The following is a 22,193-nucleotide window of genomic DNA, read 5'->3' on the forward strand; positions in this document are numbered from 1 at the left end:
ACAAATGTAGCAAATACAAAACGCTTGTAGCAAATATAAACGCTGGTTGCAACAAGTTTAGACGGAAAAAAAGTTGCATGCCTAATCAACTGCATGCGCGGATCGTGCACGACCGACGAACGGTTCGGCCGGCGCAGCGGCCACAAGCGTTTCCCTTTACTTGCTCCTCGTTAGTTAGTTGACCTACTGATTTTCTATGCTTATCCTATCATATTACGACTGGCTCGGGACAATGGCGGGGCAACTTATCTCCCCTAATAATAAACCACGGATCGCTTCTGCCGTACGTCGCTGGCGGTTTTGCAAAAAAGTCCTTATGTTTTCGGCTATTCAACCCGCGGTCCTTACGTGAGTTAAAAAACGTTTCGTTTTTACGTAAACCCCCTCGTCCGTCCGTAGCTACGGGCCTCCCCACCACCAGCACCGGGCTCTCCGCCACCGCCCGCCTCCCGCCTCCCCGCCGTCGCCCCTCGCCGGCGCGCCCTCCTGGCCGCCCGCGCCGGGCCAGCCCCTGGCCTATAGCCTCCCCTCCGGAGGCACCGACACCCCCACTCCCACACGATCCTCCCCCACTTCTCTCCCCTCCCCTCCCGATCCCGATCTGGATCGGGGCTAGACCGCCCCCGTCGCCACCCCATCAAGAATCCAACCAAGAAACCCCCCGCCCGGCCCCGGTCGATGGTCTCCGGCCATGGACACGGACCCGCTGCAACCCACCACGGCGCCACAGCCGTTCCACCCGTTGCCGGAGCACGCGCCGGTCTCCAACTTCGACGCCGCGCCACCCCCCTCCCCGGCCTCCTCCTACAAGGACCGCCTCATCTTCGGGCCCCACCACCACCCGCCGCCGCCGCCCCCACCCCCTCCCCCTTCCCCGCCGTCGGGGCACCACCACTACCGCCGCCTCTCGGTCGGCCACGCGGACCCGTTCCGCGACTACGACCACCCGTCCTGCTCCTCCTCCCCTCCCTCCGACAAGGAGGCCCCACCCCAGCCCACCACGCCCTCGCTCTGCAATCTCATCAGCGGCCGCACCAACCTCCACCGCTCCCCCACCGCGCCCGCCATGGCGCTGCTCAGCGCCGCCGTCCTCGCCGCCTCCGCCGAGGCCGACCACCACAACCCGCCACCCGCCGTCGCAGAGGCCGGTCATCGTGCTGCACGCCTTCCTCTTCTTGCTCGCCTACCTCGCCCTCGGCGTCACCTTCTACGCCGCCTTCCCGGCCAACTTCACCTCCTCCGCCGGGCCCACCCACCCCATCGTCGACGCCCTATACTTCTGCATCGTGACGCTCTGCACAATCGGCTACGGGGACATCACCCCGGCCAGCCCTGCCGTCAAGCTCTTCGCCATATCCTTCGTCCTCATCGGCTTCGTCGACATCCTGCTCTCCGGCATGGTGTACTATGTGCTCGACCTCCAGGAGCACCTCCTCATCACCGCAATCAAGAACCCCCGCTCTGCAGGCAAGCACAGGCACAACTACATCTTTGACATCAAGAAGGGCCGAATGCGCGTCCGCATGAAGGTCGCCCTCGCCCTTGGTGTGGTGGCCATCTGCGTCGGTGTTGGGGTCACCGTGCTCAGGAAGGTGGAGAGCATGGGCTGGCTTGATGTCGTTTACCTTGCAGTGATGTCGGTGACCACGGTCAGGTATGGCGATCACGTGTTCAGGACACTGCATGGACGCCTTTTTGCCTCTCCATGGCTTCTTGTGTCCACGCTAGCCGTGGCACGGGCATTCCTCTACTTGGCGGAGATGAGGATCGACAAGAGGCACCGTGCAATGGCCAACTGGGTGCTGTCTAGAGACATGACCGTGTCAGAGTTTCTCGCTGCAGATATCGACAACAATGGCTATGTCACGTAAGTTATCGCAACACTAAACCTTATTTTCATGCCTGCATTGACCAATTCGTGTATCGAACTTTGTGTTGAATACCATTCACCAATTTGGCATGTACAACGATTTTGAAAGTACTATGTCCCTGCAGACTTAATTTGCACTCAAGCTATGATTATGTTATGTATTGATTAATAGTGCTAGCCACTATTTGTTCAAGCATTGAATAGCTAAAACTAACTCAAATGTATATGCTCTTTCAAAGGAACTAATGTGACTAAAGAATTTGATTGATGGCAAGGCATGCATTTCTTATGCACATTGGAATCAGATTCAGAATGTATGATGAATGGTTTCTTTTGTGCCCATGTTTAAAATATAGGAAGCAACTTCTCATTAGCCAATTTCTTTTGGGTGTGTTGTACCCAGGAAATCTTATGGTTCCATGTGTACTATTTGATTGTGTATATCCAAAGTTTTTTTTGGTGCTTACTCGAAAAATGCTTTATTTACTTCCATTAATCCGTTGGTAGCCAAAAAAACTGTTTCTTCGTGCATAAATGTATACTGTTCATTATTCGGACGAGATGAGTGAAACTGTCGTTTTGTATCGGTTTCCAGGGAGGATCATTTCTCTGTGCATGATCCATGACCTGGTAACCAATGTTTATAAATAGTTTTTATAAAATCCATGACCTAGCATTGCTTAAAGTAGGAAGTGAGGTGCTGATGGTTACTAAGTATTATGTTATTATTTAACTATGATGTCTGTTTCTTTTTTCAAGTAGGAAGTGATGAATCGAACAGGGAGAAAGGACACTTTATCTTCGACCATTCTTGACTCTGACCCATCCACGACCAGCGCCGTCACCATCCTCGCCTTCGGACATAGATTGGTATGCCCATTGTGATATGTGCAAAGAGATGTGATCAAGTGTACTTCTATTGTGTTTTGTTATAACTTTTAAACACGCACGGTATGCCATAGATTGGTATGACCATTGTGATATGTGCAAAGAGATGTGATGTATCTTGATGTTTTTACTGAACCATTATTATTTTGGGCGCATAACGACTATATGTTACTATCATTTCTTTTATATCACTGTTTGCATCACCAGGTGTTCACGCTAAGACAAGTGGGTTGCTGCAAGCAATTTGGAAGACAAGGCCTCTGGACGGAGCTATCTATCCATGTATCTATATATAATATAGTTTACTACTATACCGTATAAAATCAGTGTAAATAAGTTAATTCACTACCACTATATCTTGGTGTGGTCATGCTATGATGTTAGCGGACATGACTGTTCAGTGATATGTTGATTCAGGAAATTGGCATTTGGTTCGGCATGTAGTCACGGTCTATGCTCTTAGGAGATAAATGTTCTGTGATTTTTTTTCAACTATTATTGTATTGGCATTATGAAGATTACCTCCAATGTGAAAAGTACTAAGCATGGAGCTATGTTCTTATTTATAGCTCTAACTGCATGTACCATATGGATAAAAAATAGCTATCATTTCTAATGAAACGATAAGATTTCTTGATCTTCAATAATGATGTGTACATAAATAGCATTGAACCTGATGTTGCCTTATGATAATATTATGGTGATGTTGAACTCCATAATGTCTTGCTTCTGCCACACGGGAATATTTCTCCTTCCTTTTATTTTGTTATATCTTGCTTGAGTAAGCAAGTTAAACCTGGATTTCTACTAACTTATCATTATCTACTTGAAAAATGTTGTGACCGGCATATAGCACAAAAAATAAAATAGTACCACATCTTCCCGTATATTTAATCAGATCGGTTTAAATATATCCGCGAGTAATCAAGGTAACAAACTGGCTAGAAGGTGCATGATGTTGCATACGTCTCGCGTGAAAGAAAATTGCAGGCTATAAAATGAATTGCCCCCTATTAAAGGGAGGATTGATACGAGAAATTATTATGGAATGTAAGGATGGAAGGAATTGTTAGTCAGAGAAAAAATATAGGCATTGCACAATTCATTATATTTATGAGCAACTCTTTCGATCATTTCGTTTTCATATGTCCGTGTGTCTGTTTTTATATACGAATACAGTCATGTTTTCTGAAAAAATTAATAAAGCCGCAACTGCTCGTTGACCATGCACGGAGAAGGGATGAGCTGCCCGTCGACGTCCATCCCGCAGCCCCGCCGACGACGGTGTCCAGCCTCCTCGACAGCGAGCGCCTCCTACTTGTCGCAAGGTATCTCCCCTGTTCGTCGCTCTTCTGGATCCCACTCCCCCTACCATAATATTCCTATTATAAGATATTATAGGTATTAGTTGCTATAATAGATTGTTGTATGTTTACATATCTACTAGCACTTTAATGACGGTGCGGAGTTTAAGTAGATTTTAACGGAGGGCGTGAGAGGAGGGGAAGGGAGGCACGAGCTTTTCAAATACAAAAATCATGATCCAAAAATTAACTATCTAGCCCGATGCAACGCACGGATACTTTTACTAGTCTCTAACCCTAATGGAGCAGTTGGTACGGCGTTTCGTTCGTTCGTAATCGCACCTCCCTTGATCGATCCCTTCTACTCCATCGATTTTTTCCATCCCACGCTCCGCACAGAAAAAACCGGTAAAAAAATAGACACCCACAATCCCATCTCGATCCCATCTTCCCCTCCTCTCATCCCCGCGTGCCACTCAACGAGCTACTCGAAGGGGCGTCAGGGTGCAGGCCTGGCCGGAGGAGGTCGGGCCACAGCTGGGAGCCGAGTTAGGAAGCCCGTCCCCCGCGTCGCCCGCGTCTGGCGACACGGGGGAAAACCAGCGCCGCCGCCACGCTCCCTCCTCCACCACCTCTCCAAGCTGCGCCGCTGCTAGAGGATCGGCCGGGGAATCCGCACCGCACCTAGGGAAGGTGGCGACGGGGCGGACTCGTTCCCCTCCCCTGCGCCAGAGCCCTTCCCCCAACCCTCCATCAGGCGGGAGCCCTCCAACACCGCGCCCGCCCCCTCCAACGCCGCCTCCCTCGTCCCCGGCGATGGCACTCGTCCCTCCATGGTCGGATCCGCGGCAGCGGCTTCGCGGTGTCTCCCCCCACAGCACGCACGACCTGGTCTGCCCAGATCCGGTCTAGAGACGCCCCCACCCCCTCCCTCCGGTTGTTGTGTCCTCCGGCCCGCGCGCGGCTGCATGAGCTCGATCTACTCCTCCCCATGCCACCTCCTCCCTCGGCTGCACGCTCTCCTCTCGTGCTGTTGCTGATGGTGTGGGCGTGGCTCTGGGTGGTGGATGAGTCAGGCGAGCCGAGGCTCCAGGCCTGCCATGTTATTTTTTGTTGAATTAGATTTGTTTTAGAATTGTCTTATAATTGTTAGCATAAATGATGACTTGTTTTAGAATTTTTAGCATAAGGTTGCCCTCGTTCTTTTATGTTGAATTAGATTTGTTTGTTCCGAAATTTGCAGGCATGTGGTGTGATGTATTGATCTTGGTCTTGTTCTGTTTGCAGAGACACCTGATTATGTATCAAATCTGTTTTGATCGAGTGCTTTTTGACATTTATAAGGTGTTACTGTTTTAGGAAGATGGAGTGAGACAGATGTTGATACTCCGCTCCAGCAGCTGAAGTGAAATTAAGCATGGTCTGCTGGTACAAAGAGCACAAGACCCTCCAGGTACATATGTTGCAATATTCACTACTTATGCCCTCCATTCTTAATTTCTGATGTTATTTGCTACTGCTGAAAATTTGCAGAGGCAATCAGCTAAGACGAAGAATGTGGAAAGAGCTGGCGAGTTGAGAGAAAGTATTTTTTTCTCACGTTTGTGATTCGTTTACACACTTATGGTTTTTATTTCACACTTCAATACTCTTACTATATCCTTGCAGTCATAAGTTCCAGTTTGGTTTAGTCATGCAGATGGAAGGAAGGAAAACATATTGCAACAACAAAACAATAACCTTAACCGCTAACTCAAGCCAACTTTCCTCCCTGCAGGTTCTTTTATGCATTGAGTGCTTGCGTCTACCCTGAATTTAAGGAGCTCAAAACTGTAGTTATCTTGAAGGAGGCGGATGGTTGGCCTGCACAGGTTTGAAAATTTTAGCACTCATATATGTTTCTTTATGAAATATGAACTAACACCTTAATTATTGTGATAAAATAGCATTAACTTCCGTGATAAAATGTCTTGGAGAAACTAGCCACCAAGGAATTGTGCAAGCACTACACAAAGGAATCGACATTGAGTGTCGGGTTGGTCGCTTTCACAATATATATGGTCCATATGGGATATGGAAGGGTAAGATTTTATCTGGTAGTAGTATATAGGTGTTATTCTTAATGTGTTGGTTTTTTATTAATGTGTTGGTTGCTAACTATTGAAGTTTGACAATTGTCTTAGTTATATAGGTGGAAGGGAGAAGGCACCTGCTGCGTTTTGCAGAAAGGCTCTAACCTCCACTGACCGTTTTGAGATGTGGGGAGATGGTGTGTAGACTAGATCCTTCACATTTATTGATGAATGTGCGGAGGGTGTCCTCGGGTATTTATCTTTTTACCAACTTATGTTTTTGTAGTCGAGTATTTCTTACATCTTGCTATCAAATCCAGTATTGGTATGTCCTACTTTTTTTTTGCTTGTGCATGCCTTATGTTAGCATGAAATAAATTTTGCATCGATTTGCTTTATCCAGTGTGGACATATTTATCCAGTGTGGACATTAAGACAAGTTGTGCTGAGATCACAATTAATGGACTCCAACTTTAGTTCTGACTTCCAAGAGAAGCATCAATTGGTTTAGCTTTCCTGAGACTTAAAAGGTTCATATGAAATGTTGATTCCTTGTCGACAGAATTGCAATTTGACAACCACCTGTTCGTAGATTAGTTTCTTAGTTGATTACGATGGCCCAACAAGCAATTTTGTCTCTCAAGTATTCCAAAAGGTGGCAGTGATTTCATCTATTTTTGAGGAAGTCACAATTTCTACTGCAAATTTTGTGATGTATAGGCTATTCTTATCAAAATACTACACATGTGTCCCTACTGAATAAATTTTGTGATGTATAGGCTATTATGTTAGACCAGTGAATCTTCGTTCTCATCCTACCATAAATAAATAAATTATAAAGTTCTCCCTTTTGTTGAAGAGCAATTTAATTTTTATGGCTGCTAAAAAATGTTTTTTCAACCTTCAGTCTCACAAAGTCTGGTTTCTCTGAGCCTGTAAACATCAGGAGTGATGAAATGGTGAGCATGAATGAGATGGTTGAGATAGTCCCGGGCTTCGAGAACAAGCAGCTGCCCATCCACCACATCCCCGGCCCTGAGGGTGTTCATGGTCGTTACTCTCACAACACGCTCATCAAGGAGAAGCTTGGCTGGGCTCCAGCCATGAGGCTGAATGTACCCTCCTGAATTTTTATAGAATTTTTGAACAATTTTTTAATTCATATATATTTTCAATTGGGTAAATGATTTCCCCCCAAGAAGCAATGAAAACAATTTTAAACAGTGAAAACTGGATAATTTGGTAAAAAGGGCAAAGGCTATCACCTATTGTGTATATAGACCGTGCATGCATCATGGCACAATTTGGTCAGGGTTTCTTCGAACACACAAATGATTATTGATGTTCCCGGCACAATGTTTTTAAGTAGTTCATCTGCAATAGATGATGTCCTTCTCTTACCGAACCAACTGGTAATTACTAGATCTTATTTTCGAGAAAGGTACCATAGCACCCTGGTATCACGTCTGTTCGTGCAGAGAACATCACCTAGAGATGTGCACCACATCTACACAGAAGCAGACCATTGCAGGTGTTAGGATAATTAGCGATGCCATTTGACCGAGTCAGACAGCGGTGCTCCTAGGTTGTAGGTGGCAGGATAGGCAACATGTCCTAAGTTGTAGCAGTGTTATTAGGCTATAGTAGGCAGCGTAGGACTGTGGGAAGTAGATCTGGCAGGAGGTGCATGGCGCATGTTGCATTGCTGCATGCAACATACTCCGTATCTCATAAAGAGCGCACACCGCTGCTTATTGATTCAGCCCGGTGAGAGGAGCGCAGGGCCCTAGGGGATATCACATCAGCTTCGTGAGATCAACACGGTGCACATTGTGGCTAAATTTACTGTTTTGACCCTTTTATGAAAGTTAAGCAAGATTTGACCCTGGTTCGTAATTTTTTTTTGATCTTCCCTTACTACCGCCAAAATCCCCGATGATAGACTTAGACATCCTACCGCGAGATGTGGCCCTATAGTGGATAAGGTCAAGGGGTGAGGGCTGGGCACCCCCACCCAAACCATTCACCCCCATTATCACCTCTCTCCCCGAGCTCAACCCCTCTCTCCCTCACACAAGGCCCTTTTAAATCTCTCTCATTTGCTTGGGATTTGTCCTCCCTCACACAAGGCCCTTTTAAATCTCTCTCATTTGCTTGGGATTTGTCCAGTGGATCTCAAGCCCTTTCCTCTCTTAATGTACCTCTCTCACCCCCTCATTTTGGTTGGTTGGAATGATGTATTTTGGTTGCATTGCTCACATTGTTAGCAACCCTAGATATGAAAAGTTAAACATAATAAAGCTTAGTTATAGCTGTATCTTCCGCATGCATCCATCGGCCAATACATCTTGTACGTCATCGACAAAGATGAACATCGTGTATACATTATGGACCCTATTCACACATCACAATCATTAGAGAATAAAAATTTAAGGCATGTAGCAGCACTCGAAATAAAGCAACCCCACTGGAATTCCGATATATCTAAACATAATCATTGTATTGTATATTGATGGGGTTATAGTCCTAGGGTAGGGTCATAGGCCTACCCTGTAAGTCCTACCCAAGGACTACCCCTCATAAGGGACAAGGCCCTTAGTCAGTTCCGACTGAATTAAGGAGTCCCCATCGTCCAGTCGGTAATAGGTCCTCGACCATCCAGTCGGAGACTAACATTTGGAGAACATCAAACTAACCGACTGGATGCCACTCGGTACATCGTAACCCCCTGGAGGGAAACGGTCGTACGTTTCCCGGTGCATTTATTAGCATTTAGGACGTACGTTACCTGTAACGTAGGCATTCAATCGCCACTACTCCACCCCTGTACCGGCACCATTGTGAAGGGCAGCGCACTCTATATAAGCCACCATCCCCCGCTGGTGCAGGGGTTAGCAAATCATTGTATTCCATATTCCACTCGACAACAAGCTCCCAGAGCACTGAGACGTAGGGCTATTACCTTCACCGTAGAGGGGCCTGAACTCATACAACCTCGCCGTAGCTGGGACTTTGCCCATCCTTTTCGTACCCTACACATCTACTGTCAGGCTTATACCCACGACAGTTGGCGCCCACCGTGGGGCAGGCGTCTAAGCGACTTCCGGCGAGTTTGCGACTACATCACTTCGTCATGTCGTCCGGTGGAGATTCGAGCATGGGTCACGAGATCCTCTTCGGCGCTCTCTCCTTCATCGTCGACGATTCGGCATGGCTTAGGGACGCCCCTCTCGACGTCGAGGCGCTTCCCCGTCGCGGGGCTACGCACTTCCGTGCCGGCGCCCACGACATTCTTCTTCAGCAGTCGGCTCCGATGTCGACCTACATCGCCGTCACGCGCCGCAACAAGCGGTCCCGCCGTCCGCGGCTCCAGCGTTGGGTGCAACACGTCCAGGCGCGCCAGAACGTGTCTTCACAAGTGGCGGTTCTAGAGTCAGTTGTGGTTGCCCCGCCGTCCCAGCGCTCGGGCTCGGTTCCGACTGAGTTTCCTTCCGAGTACGCGGGTCGCGGGCCTGCAGCAGAAGTACACATGGCCAATTCCCATGAAGATCCTCGTCAAGCTGGCCGGAACGAGCACGAGATTGGCGAAACGTCCGGCGCGCGTCGTTCGCCTCGCCGTTCTACCAGTCGGCACACTCGATGGAGCAACGTGGAGCTGTTCCGCACACCTCTCCTCAACTTGGCCGCGGCTGCCAAGATAGCTGATTCCCTTTAGCCGACTGATTCAGAGGCTGGCAGGGGAATCAAGAAAATCCGCACCCTGTTGCACACGGCGCAGCAGCAAAATTCGGCGGTCTCCCAGTCGCACAACGAGATCTACAATAGTTCTGTTCATGCGAATACGCATCGGTCACTTCATAGCCCTGGTTCTCATCGGCGACACAGAGGAGACAGTCGTTCCATAAATCCCGAAGATCGTCGCCGTTCACGCACCCCTCCGCGAGGTGGGCCCTACGGGCCCCGACATCATGATGATCAGCGTTCAGTCGGCGGCACTTACGACCCAAGGCCCGATGCAAGAGGGCATATCACCCAGCGGAGGGTCGACAGGGGCCGAGCCCACCGCGATGGTTACGATATTGACCGTCCGAGTGGAAGCATGACCATCGTTTCTGGTCCCGAGTGTTTCAGTCGAGCCATCCGTTCGGCTGACATCCCTCCCAACTTCCGATTGGCGACGGGAATTAGCAAGTTTACAGGGGAGTCCAAGCCAGAAACGTGGTTGGATGATTACCGAGTAGCAGTCCAGATCGGAGGAGGAGACGACCACGTCACCATGAACCACCTCCCTCTGATGCTCGACGGCTCGGCGCGAGCGTGGCTGAACCAGTTGGCCCCCTCAAGCATCTACAGCTGGGCAGATCTGGCCCGAGTGTTCATCAGGACCTTCGAAGGGACGTGCAAGCGCCCTGCTGGCCTCGTGGAGCTCCAGCACTGCGTCCAGAAGCAGAATGAGCCCCTGCATGACTTCATTCAGCGTTGGACAACTCTCTACCACACGGTGGAGAACGTCACCGAGCATCAAGCAGTCTGCGCCTTCAAGGCAGGCGTGCGGTACAGGGATCTGTACCTGAAGTTGGGCCGAACAGGCGACATCTTCATGAGCAAGATGATGGAGATAGCAACACGCTATGCAAATGGCGAAGAAGAAGACCGCTCCGAAGTGGCAAGCACAAAACAGTCGCTGATGGAGATGGGGGCAACACTCGGAAGCAGAAGCAGAAAACTCCGACCGCTCCGCAAGCAGAAGCTGCAGCCGTAAGCAATGCCAAGTTCAAGGGCAAAGGGAAGGCTCAGTTCACCCCCAAGAAGAAGCAGTTCAATAACCCCATCCTGGACCAGCCATGTCCGGTTCATACGAAGATGGATGAAGAGGGCAACCCCATTTATGCGAAGCATACCACTCGACAGTGTCGCCTCCTGATCCAGGGGTTTAGCGAAGGGCAACCGAGTGAGAAGGACCATGAACAGGATGAGGAGGATAAGGAGGATCCATTCCCCCAAGTCCATGCAACTCTGATGATTTTTGCTGACGTTGAGAGCAAGAGTCGACTGAAGTTGGTGAACAGAGAGGTGAACATGGCCACCCCTACCAACCCCAAGTTCCTCAAATGGTCTCAGACTGCGATCACCTTCGACCAGTCGGATCATCCGGCACATGTACCCACCCCGGGGAGACAGGCTCTGGTCGTCGACCCGGTGGTGGAAGGAGTCCGACTGCGCAAAGTCCTCATGGATGGCGGCAGCGGCTTGAACATCATGTACACCGACACACTCAAGGGGATGGGCATCCCGATGTCCAAACTCAGCGAGAGCAGCATGCAGTTCCATGGAGTCGTCCCTGGACGGAAGGCCAAGTCACTCGGCCAGATCGCGTTGGACGTCGTTTTTGGCTCCGACAAGAACTTCCGCAAGGAAAAGCTGACGTTCGAAGTGGTCGACTTCCAGAGCGCTTATCACGCAATTCTGGGCCGCCCAGCGTATGCACGTTTCATGGCCCGTCCATGTTACGTATACCTGAAGCTGAAGATGCCAGGCCCGAAGGGTGTGATCACCATCACAGGCAATCGGCAGCGGGCCGAAGAGTGTCTGCAGCAGGGATGAAGAATCGCCGACCAGCAGATGGCCGTCCTCGAGCTTGACGAGTACAAGAAAACAGTCGACCCCGCCGACCTGATGCGCTTGAAGAAGCCAGCTTCAGAGTCTGCATTCTAGTCGGCGAGAGAGACGAAGAAGGTCAGCATCCACCCGACGGACGCCACTGCTGCCCCGACGAACATCTCCACCACCCTCGATCCTAAATAGGAAGCCGAGCTCACCCAATTCCTCCGTGAGAACTGGGACATGTTCGCATGGAAACCCTCTGACATGCCAGGTGTACCCAGGGAGTTGGCTGAGCACCGACTGCATGTGGATCCCACCGCTCGGCCTGTCCGAGAACGCCTGCGTCGGTCCGCCGCGCATAAGAGGAAGGCAATCGGAGAAGAGGTGGCCAAGCTGTTGGCAGCCAACTTCATTCGCGAGGTTCACCACTCCGAGTGGCTCGCCAATGTTGTCATGGTGCCCAAGAAGGACAAGTCGCTCCGAATGTGCATCGACTTCAAGCACCTCAATAAGGTCTGTCCGAAAGACCATTTTCCGCTCCCCCGCATCGATCAAATCGTCGATTCGACTGCGGGTTGCGAGCGTCTGTCATTTCTTGATGCCTATTCGGGCTATTATCAGATCCGCTTGTATGGCCCCGATGAATTAAAAACAGCCTTCATCACCCCATTCAGGTGCTTCTGCTACATCACTATGCCATTCGGTTTGAAGAATGCAGAAGCTACCTTTATGCGCATGATCCAAAAATGTCTCCTCGACCAGATCGGTCGGAATGTGGAGGCGTATATGGATGATATCGTAGTCAAGTCACGCAAAGGTTCCGACCTGCTGACTGACTTGGCAGAAACATTCGCCAACCTTCGTAGGTACGATATCAAGCTCAACCCCGCCAAATGTTCATTCGGTGTTCCCAGCGGAAAGTTACTCGGTTTCTTCGTTTCCGAACGAGGGATCGATGTCAACCCCGAAAAGATCGGGACCATCGTCCGAATGGAGAGGTCGGTCAGAATACACGATGTTCAACGGCTCACAGGTTGCCTAGCGGCTTTGAGCAGGTTCATCAGTCGACTTGGTGAGAAAGCACTTCCTCTATACCGACTCATGAAGAAATCAGATACTTTCGAGTGGACAGACGAAGCCCAAGTCGCATTCGACGACCTCAAAGTCCTACTTTCCACCCAGCCGGTTCTTACTGCTTCGCTCAGTAAGGAGCCCCTTCTTCTGTATATCGCGGCTACAAATCAAGTCGTCAGTACTGTTCTTACAGTCGAACGAGAAGAAGAAGGCAAAGCATACAAAGTTCAGCGGCCAGTGTACTACGTCTCTGAAGTCCTGACTCCTTCCAAGCAGAGGTATCCCCACTATCAAAAACTTATCTACGGGATCTACATGACTGCGAAGAAGGTGGCCCATTATTTCCAAGACCACTCGGTGTCTGTCGTTTCTGATGCTCCGTTGTCGGAAATTCTCCACAATCGAGACGCGTCAGGCCGAGTGGCGAAGTGGGCAATGGAGATGCTGTACTGCGATATCAAGTTTGAGGCGAAGAAAGCTATTAAGTCACAAGCTCTGGCTGACTTCATAGCAGAATGGGTAGAACAACAGCAACCGACCCACATCTACTCGGCCCATTAGACAATGTTCTTCGATGGGTCCAAGATGTTGAATGGCTCCGGCGCTGGCGTTGTGATCATATCACCAAAGGGCGGCAAACTCAAGTACGTGCTACAGATACACTTCGATTCCTCCAACAACGAGGCAGAGTATGAAGCTCTCCTCTACGGATTGCGCATGGCCATCTCACTCGGCGTCCGTCGCCTGATGGTCTACGGCGATTCGGATTTGGTGGTCAATCAAGTGATGAAAGAGTGGGACGTCAGGAAACCCCACCATGACCACATACTGCAATGAAGTGAGGAAGCTTGAGAAGAAGTTTGAAGGTCTAGAACTTCACCATGTTCTGAGACTGAAGAACCAAGCAGCTGATGAGTTGGCAAAACTCGGATCCACTCGGAGACCAGTCCCGAGTGACGTCTGCCTCGAGCACCTTCACCTCCCCTTAGTCAAAGAAGATACTTTTATAGAGGAACTAGTACAACCAAAGAGTTCAACAGATCCGACTGAAGTCGATGTAACTGCTGTGGTTGATCTGGTCATGAAGATTCTTGCTGTCATCCCCGATTGGACTGTGCCGATCATTGCATATATCCTGAGGCAGGAACTACCAGAAGACGAAGTTCAGGCCAGGCAGATAGTCTGCAGGTCGAAGTCATTCACTGTCATTGATGGCCAATTGTACAAGGAAAGCGTTTCAGGCGTTCTTCAACGATGCATCTCCCCAGAGGAGGGGCAACTAATCCTGGAAGATATTCACTCAGGAACCTACGGTCATCACGCCTCTTCGAGAGCAATCGTCTCCAAGGCATTCAGGGCTGGTTTCTTCTGGCTGCAGGCAAACGAGATGGCTAAAGATATGGTCGACCGATGTGAGGGCTGTCAGTTCTACTCCAACAAGTCCCACAAGCCGACATCTGCGTTGAAGACAATCCCTCTTGTTTGGCCGTTTGCAGTATGGGGATTAGATACAGTCGGTCCATTCAAAACAGGCCAAGGAGGATACACACATCTGTTGGTGGCAGTCGACAAGTTCACAAAATGGATTGAAGCCAAGCCCATCAAGAAGCTCGACGCCCTAACAGCCATCAAGTTTGTCAGGGACATCATCTTCAGATTCGGTGTGCCTCACAGCATAATCACGGACAACGGAACAAATTTCGACTTGGACAGATTCAAAGGTTTCTGTGCAAGCCAAGGTATTCGAGTGGATTTTGCTTCCGTAGCACATCCTCAATCCAATGGACAAGCAGAGCGGGCGAATGGACTTATTCTGCAAGGTTTGAAGCCCCGACTCCTGCGAGAGGTGGGACATGCCGCTGGCGCATGGGTCATCGAGTTACCTTCAGTGCTTTGGGGCCTCCGCACAACCCCGAACAGATCTACAGGACGATCACCGTTCTTCCTCGTTTATGGAGCAGAAGCGGTCCTTCCGAGTGACTTGCTTCACAATGCTCCACGAGTCGAACTCTTCTCCGAAGCCGAAGCAGAACAAGCAAGGCAAGACGGAGTGGACCTTCTAGAGGAGGAGCGCGAGATGGCACCGACTCGCTCAACCATTTATCAACAAGATCTGCGGCGTTTTCACGCGCGACACGTCAGGAGTCGTACGTTCCAAGCAGGCGACCTGGTGCTTCGAGTGGATCAGCAAAGACCTCACAAGTTGGCTCCTGCCCTCACAAGTTGGCTCCTGCCTGGGAAGGACCCTTCATCATCTCAAAGGTGCTGAACAATGGAGCATACAGATTGTACAATGTCGACAGGGAGATAGACGAGCCGCGTGCATGGAACGGAGATCTCCTGAAGCGCTTCTACACGTGACCGTGGACTGAAGCAATGTAAAGAACAAGCATTGGTGAAATAATATAAAGCAGATTGAGTTTTTTGCAGGTTCAAAGTTCTTTCGCGGTCGCAGACTCCGGTCTCAAAAAAAAAACTTAGCTGCGATCCAGAATCGCCTAAGTATTAACTTTCTCCGAGTGTGCACTTAACGTCACACTCGTGGACTTAGCTGCGTTTTAGAATCGCCTAAGTATTAACTTTCTCCGAGTGTGCACTTAACGTCACACTCGGGGACTTAGCTGCGATCCAGAATCGCCTAAGTATTAACTTTCTCCGAGTGTGCACTTAACGTCACACTCGGGGACTTAGCTGCGATCCAGAATCGCCTAAGTATTAACTTTCTCCGAGTGTGTACTTAACGTCACATTCAGGGACTTAGCTGCGATCCAGAATCGCCTAAGTATTAACTTTCTCCGAGTGTGCACTTAACGTCACACTCGGGGACTTAGCTGAGATCCAGAATCGCCTAAGTATTAACTTTCTCCGAGTGTGCACTTAACGTCACACTCGGGGACTTAGCTGCGATCCAGAATCGCCTAAGTATTAACTTTCTCCGAGTGTGCACTTAACGTCACACTCGAGGACTTAGCTGCGATCCAGAATCGCCTAAGTATTAACTTTCTCCGAGTGTGCACTTAACGTCACACTCGGGGACTTAGCTGCGATCACGAATCGCCTAAGTATTAACTTTCTCCGAGTGTGCACTTAACGTCACACTCGGAGACTTAGCTGCGATCCAGAATCGCCTAAGTATTAACTTTCTCTGAGTGTGCACTTAACGCCACACTCGGGGACTTAGCTGCGATGTAGAATCGCCTAAGCACCCACATGCATTCGACTGTACCCTACGGTACACTCGGGAACTCAACAGACCCTCATTGAGGCTCATGTGGATGTCAAAACAACTGACAACTACATGAGTCGCAGACCCTCATTGAGGCTCATGTGGATGTCAAAACAACTGACAACTACATGAGTTGCAGATCCTCATTGAGGCTCATGTGGATGTCAAAACAACTGACAACTAAATGAGTTGCAGACCCTCATTGAGGCTCATGTGGATGTCAAAACAACTGACAACTACATGAGTTGCTGACCCTCATTGAGGCTCATGTGGATGTCAAAACAACTGACAACTACACGAGTTGCAAACCTCATTGAGGCTCATGTGGATGTCAAAACAACTGACAACTACATCAGTACCGACTCGCCCCGAGTGCGACCTGATAGTCGCACTCGACAACCTAGCTGCGATCCCGCATCGCCCCAGTACTCTTTGACCTCCGATCCACTCGGTGATAATACAGATCCAATCGGAAATTCCACGGACCCTCAATGAGGCTCATGCAGATGTCAAGACAACTGACATGTTTCGAATGTTTGCCTTTGGCTTCACCAAGAAACGCCAAACAAACACTCGAGTCAAAATTGCAACAGAAGAGCAAAGGATTCGATTCAAAGTTCAAACAAAGATAGTGGCTCGCTGTGGATCAAGCTTACCCACACCGAAACAAGAATGTGACGGCCAACAGCAGTGGCCAAAGTTTCTTACAAATCAACACTCGGCATACCGAGGATAAAGTTTTCTTACGCGTCGTCTGGATTGGCGCCAGGACTGGAGGGCTCCACGAAGGTGTCCAGGTCGATTCCGTCGGCGATGCGGGTGGCACTTTCAAGGAAGGTTTCCATGAAGTCTTCGAATCGAAGTTTCTTCGTGTTGGCGACCTTCAGCGCTTTCAGCTTCTCCTCGCGCACCTCCTTGCAATGCACTCGGACCAAGGACAGAGCAACGTCTGCACCACAGCGAGCCGCTGATTTCTTCCATGACTGCACTCGGTTGGGGACCTCCTCCAGTCGACTCATCAAGTTTTCCATCTCCTGTCGCGACTCATCTTCCGGCCAAAGCTCCTTGTCGATCCGGCCGACGACTTCTCTCAGTCGACCGATGAAAACACCAACTTTGCCCACGCGAATGTGCGCTGCTAGCAGGTCTCGGTTGGCGTCCTCGCCGAGTGGAATGTTCTCGCGAATCGACCGCTCCACGTCAGCTGCTTCAGCTTCAGCGTCCACGCAAAAATCTGCAAACACAGGGCAAGCAAACAATCAGCGCCGAGTGTAACGCACGTACCACAAGCACTCGGAAAACAGGACTTACCACCCAGACGCGTCATCATCTGCCGAGCCCAGTCACTGATGTATTTCTCCTGCGCTATACACCGTTTGTTCAGCACATCCATTTGTCCCGTCAGCGTGGACCTTTGCTTCCCCATCTTCTCAACTTCAGCAGTCAGCGCTTTGTTCACTTCATGAGCCTGCTCCAACGACTTCTCTCGTTCCGCCAGCACTTCCTTCATTCCAGTCATTGCAATCAGTGCCGCATCCAGCTCACCAGCAAATTGCACCTTTTCTGCCCTGAGAGTCTCATATGTTGTCCCCATCTCGCAAGTTTTCTGCCAGTCCGCGCCAAGAGACGATCAGACAAATCCAACAATACCAAGTCTAAGTTCTTCAGACCCCTGCCGACGCAAGCAGTCGACAGCGGTCTCGGGGACTACACCCAGTGGGTTCACTGAGAGTGACCCCACTGGCATGCAACTCAAACAGGTCCGCTCTATTGAGATTCATGACAACACCTACGCCTACAAGGCTAATACCACCCGACCTGAGTAAAATTACTCTCGGAGACTCTTACAGTAGGTGCACTCCGAGTGCCCCAACTGTTAGCAGTCGACCATATTATTTACGAATATGACCAAGTCAGAGACAATATGCATAAAGACAACTGCCGGTGCAAGCACTCGACAGAAGTCTCGGGGACTACACCCACTGGGTTCACTCAGAGTGAACCCATTGCAAACAACATACGGTATCCGAGCACACCCAGTGGGTTACAAGAGAAACAAGAGAAAAGCAAATACTTACTAGACTACTTACTCGGATATCGTCCCGCAGCTCCAAGCTTCGCTGGTACAGAGAGGCGATGGACTCGTACGCCTTCTTGGCTTCTCCCGCCATCAGCTCTGCCTGCACCACGGCTCCCTTGGCCGCTCCCACCCGATCCTCCGGGAGGTGTTCAGTGTTGAACTCGACATTTGATGGGCCTGGCATCGTTGGAAGCTCCCTGGGCATCCCAAGGCCCGTTCCAGTCGGTTCAGCAGCCACCAGAGCCTCCTCAGTCGGCGGCATCGCCTCAGTCGGCGGCACGACCGCAGCGAGAGCAGTAACTGGCGGGGCAGCCTCAAGGACAGGCTCCGCAGCTTGCTCAGGTCTCCCCTGGTCACCCTCATCCACATAAATCGCCCCTGCCGGACCGAACGGCGCGGGATCTCAGGAAAAGAAAGGGGCAAGACCAAAGACAGAATCCGCGACGCGATAATATAAAACTCTCGGAATCGCTACGACGCACCTGGCTGGGACGAGACGACGTTGTCCGCGTCCATGGGATCATCCTCCTGGCGCGCCGGAGAGGTGGCAGAGGTGGCAACCCTGTCGAGTGAAATTCATTCGACCAATAAAACAATAGTCCAATCGGATATCAGAGGAAGTTAGAGGAACATTACACTTACATCGAGGTGTCGGGAACGACGACCCTTATCCGCGGCAAAGCCTTCCGAGGTTTAGACCCACTCGGTTTGGCCACCTTGGAAGGCTGACCCACGGGCTCGACAGCAACGTCCCTGGCCCTCTTGGTGCTCCGAGCACTCGGACCCACGGGAGCAGCAGGCGGAGCACTCGTGGATGCCGGAGGGGCCGAGGGAACCGCAGGTTCATGTCGGCGCTTGGTCCGGTGCTCTGGCAGCGGAGGCGGCGAGTCCTGCTCTTCGTCTTCCTCCTCTTCTTCACCAGACTCCTCCTCCGTCTTCCCACTGTCGGAGACATACTCGCCGCTCTCCACACTGCCCTCCTGGCTGCCTTCTTCCTCCTCCTCGGCCGGGTTCCCGTTCGAGACAGGAGAAAACCAGTTGGTCCACTTCTGCGTAAAATACAGTCGGCGACATCAGACGACAGGCAGAGATTCAAGAAAACAATAAAACTAAGACAGATACGTGCACTCGACAAATGGTACTCACCTGGTTCGGAGGAGGATTGTTCGCGCAGAAAGCCCTCACTCGCCGAGACCCTCTGGGGTTCTCGCAGGCGCCTGTGATCTGGAGCACCCACGACGCCACCGTCTCCTCGGTCACGCCCAAGACGTTGGTCCGAGTGGAGTCTTCGGGCCCCGTGTAGTGCCACATGGCGTGGTCGCGAGCCTGCAGTGGTTGTATGCGCCGACCGAGTAAAATCTCCAGCAAATCTATGCCGGTGACCCCCCTTCTGACGACGTCTGCGAGTGCATCGACCAGAGGCTGGATGTCGACCTTCTCCGCCTTCGTGAGCGCAAGCTGCTTAGGCGGAGCGGGTCGATCTAGGCTAAAGGGAGGCAGCCCTGTTGTGGCATTCGGGCAGGCAACGTCCTGACAGTAGAACCACGTCGACTGCCAGTTCCTAACCGTCTCCATCATCTGAAGGGCAGGATAACTACTCCTACTCTTCTTCTGGAAACCTAAGCCTCCGCAGAGCTGGAGAAGGTGTGTCTTATCATCCGACTGGTGGAGTCGTTTGATAGTTTGGGATCTAGCAGAGAAAATATGTTTGAATAGCCCCCAATGGGGGGGACAACCAATGAAGCACTCGCACAGGACTATGAAAGCAGAGAGATGAGCTATAGCATTCGGGAGAAAGTGGTGAAGCTGCGCCCCGAAGTGGTTCATGATGCCTTTGAAGAAAGGATGCGGGGGCAGAGAGAAACCTCGATATACTTGGCTGAGCAGCAGGACGCGCTCCCCCTCCCGAGGCGCCGGCTCGATCTCATCCTCCGCCGGCAGCCTTCATGACTTGTGCACGATCATCCCGTGCTCCACCAGCTGCAGCAGATCCCCCTCCGTCACCGTGGAGGGGAGGAAGTCTCCCTGGATCCACATCGCCGGCAACGCTCGCTGCCGCCGCCGAGCAGGAGCCGCCGCCTTCCCCTTCTTCTTCTTCGCCTCCAGCTTGCTGGTCTGTCCCTTGGTCATGGCGGAAGCTGCGGGTCCGCGAAGGGGAAGGAAAAGGAAGAAGCTTGGGTGCGCAGGGGAAGGCGAGAGGAGCGGAGCAAGCAAAGGCAAAAGATCCGACGGGCGTAACGAAAAACCCTCGCCGCTGGGATTTAAGTAAGGTTCCGGCTGGGTCGCTAGCAGGTGGCCCTGAAACCTTATCCCCCGACCGACCGCGGCGATATCAGTGGAGAGGATGAAGGCGCGAGAATCGAGGTGTCAGGCGCTACTCGAGCGCGCTGGCGTCATCCCCGCTGAGCGCGCGGAAACCAAAATTTGAGGATCCCGGAAAATATGCCGCTGTCAGTTGACTGGTCACGTCAAGAGATACCCTGGAAGCACTCAGTTTCCGACAGCTTGTTCCACAAAGATTTCCATTCGGATCATTGGTTAGAGAAGATAAAATGGATCGAGGCAAGCAACGCCAAAGTCACATCCGTTTCAGTCGGATCCAAACTTCAAGCATCGCTTCGTCGTTCCAACCCCAATCAATTCGGGGACTAATGATGGGGTTATAGTCCTAGGGTAGGGTCATAGGCCTGCCCTGTAAGTCCTACCCAAGGACTACCCCTCATAAGGGACAAGGCCCTTAGTCAGTTCCGACTGAATTAAGGAGTCCTCATCGTCCAGTCGGTAACAGGTCCTCGACCATCCAGTCGGAGCTAGCATTCGGAGAACATCAAAGTAACTGACTGGATGCCACTCGGTACATCGTAACCCCCTGGAGGGAAACGGTCGTACGTTTCCCGGTGCATTTATTTGCATTTATGACGTACGTTACCTGTAACGTAGGAATTCAATCGCCACTACTCCACCCCTGTACCGGAACCATTGTGGAGGGCAGCGCACTCTATATAAGCCACCCTCCCCCGCTAGTGCAGGGGTTAGCAAATCATTGTATTCCATATTCCACTCGACAACAAGCTCCCAGAGCACTGAGACGTAGGGCTATTACCTCCACCGTAGAGGGGCCTGAACTCATACAACCTCGTCGTAGCTGGGACTTTGCCCATCCTTTTCGTACCCTACACATCTACTGTCAGGCTTATACCCACGACATATATAATATAAGTTTAGAAAATTGTAGGGATGTGTCTGGATTTTTTGTTTTTCATTTCATGCTCTCGTGGAACGGTAAAGAACCGGTGAAGCCGGTTTGCAGGTGAGTATTGTTTGTTACACGTTTTAAAACATTTAACATTAAATATTCACGCTAACTACATATATTGCTTGTGCAGGATGGGTATGAGTTGAAGAAGTTATTCTTATTATACTTGCTAAAACATCGTGGGAATGAAGCTAAAGACAACTTTGTTGATATTGCATGGACCACCCTAAAATTGACATGGATGTGACCACTCCTTAGGCACCTAATTCCATGCTAAATACAATATATACCCTAAAGCTGGCAAAACAAGAGTTTCACGCGAGCCGGCAGGATCAAAGCTGGCGAGCTTCCTACCGCCTCTGCACACACACCGTGCGCACGCAGAATTCAGCCGACAAGTGGCAGGCATGCAAGCGGTTAGGTAGAGTATGTCGGCTACGTGGCGAACCACTGCCCCAGAATCAATTTTATCTACACCCGTCCCTCTACATGTCGCCATCAGTATTTACTCCATGTAATTACCATTTTAGTCATTATGGTGACCCCTTGGTATATAAAAGAAGGCTCATGTCAACATTTATGGAGGGACTCTGAGTCCATTTTGCACGCGTAGCTGCACTTCGAGAGCATCTTGCCAACAAGTAGCGCTCCTTGTAACTTGAACTTTCACCCACATAATCAACAAACACAGTACGTAGGGTATTACGCCTTAGGACGGCCTGAACCTGTCTAAAACCTCTGTGTTATTTGCTGGTTCCGCTCTTCATGCACGACGATCCATGCAGTCCAACTGAAAAGGGTCCCACGGGTCCCACAGAT

General features: G+C 50.6%; 2 long non-coding RNA genes and 1 pseudogene across 2 annotated transcripts; all 3 read left to right on the forward strand.

Moving 5' to 3' along the window:
• Nucleotides 1-691: 691 nt before the first annotated feature.
• Nucleotides 692-6,985, forward strand: LOC123444011 (annotated as a pseudogene).
• LOC123444012 lies at nt 4,475-6,139 on the forward strand. The gene is made up of 4 exons (XR_006630924.1): nt 4,475-5,515; nt 5,596-5,647; nt 5,840-5,933; nt 6,009-6,139. It is a non-coding gene; the product is annotated as an uncharacterized LOC123444012 (long non-coding RNA).
• A 14,274-nt stretch (nt 6,986-21,259) lies between the features above and the next one.
• On the forward strand, nt 21,260-21,958 carry LOC123444013. Its single transcript, XR_006630925.1, has 2 exons — nt 21,260-21,428; nt 21,505-21,958. It is a non-coding gene; the product is annotated as an uncharacterized LOC123444013 (long non-coding RNA).
• The last annotated feature ends 235 nt before the right edge of the window (nt 21,959-22,193 follow it).

The sequence above is a fragment of the Hordeum vulgare genome, chromosome 3H (assembly GCF_904849725.1).
Source record: "Hordeum vulgare subsp. vulgare chromosome 3H, MorexV3_pseudomolecules_assembly, whole genome shotgun sequence".
Classification (NCBI taxonomy): Eukaryota; Viridiplantae; Streptophyta; class Magnoliopsida; order Poales; family Poaceae; genus Hordeum; species Hordeum vulgare.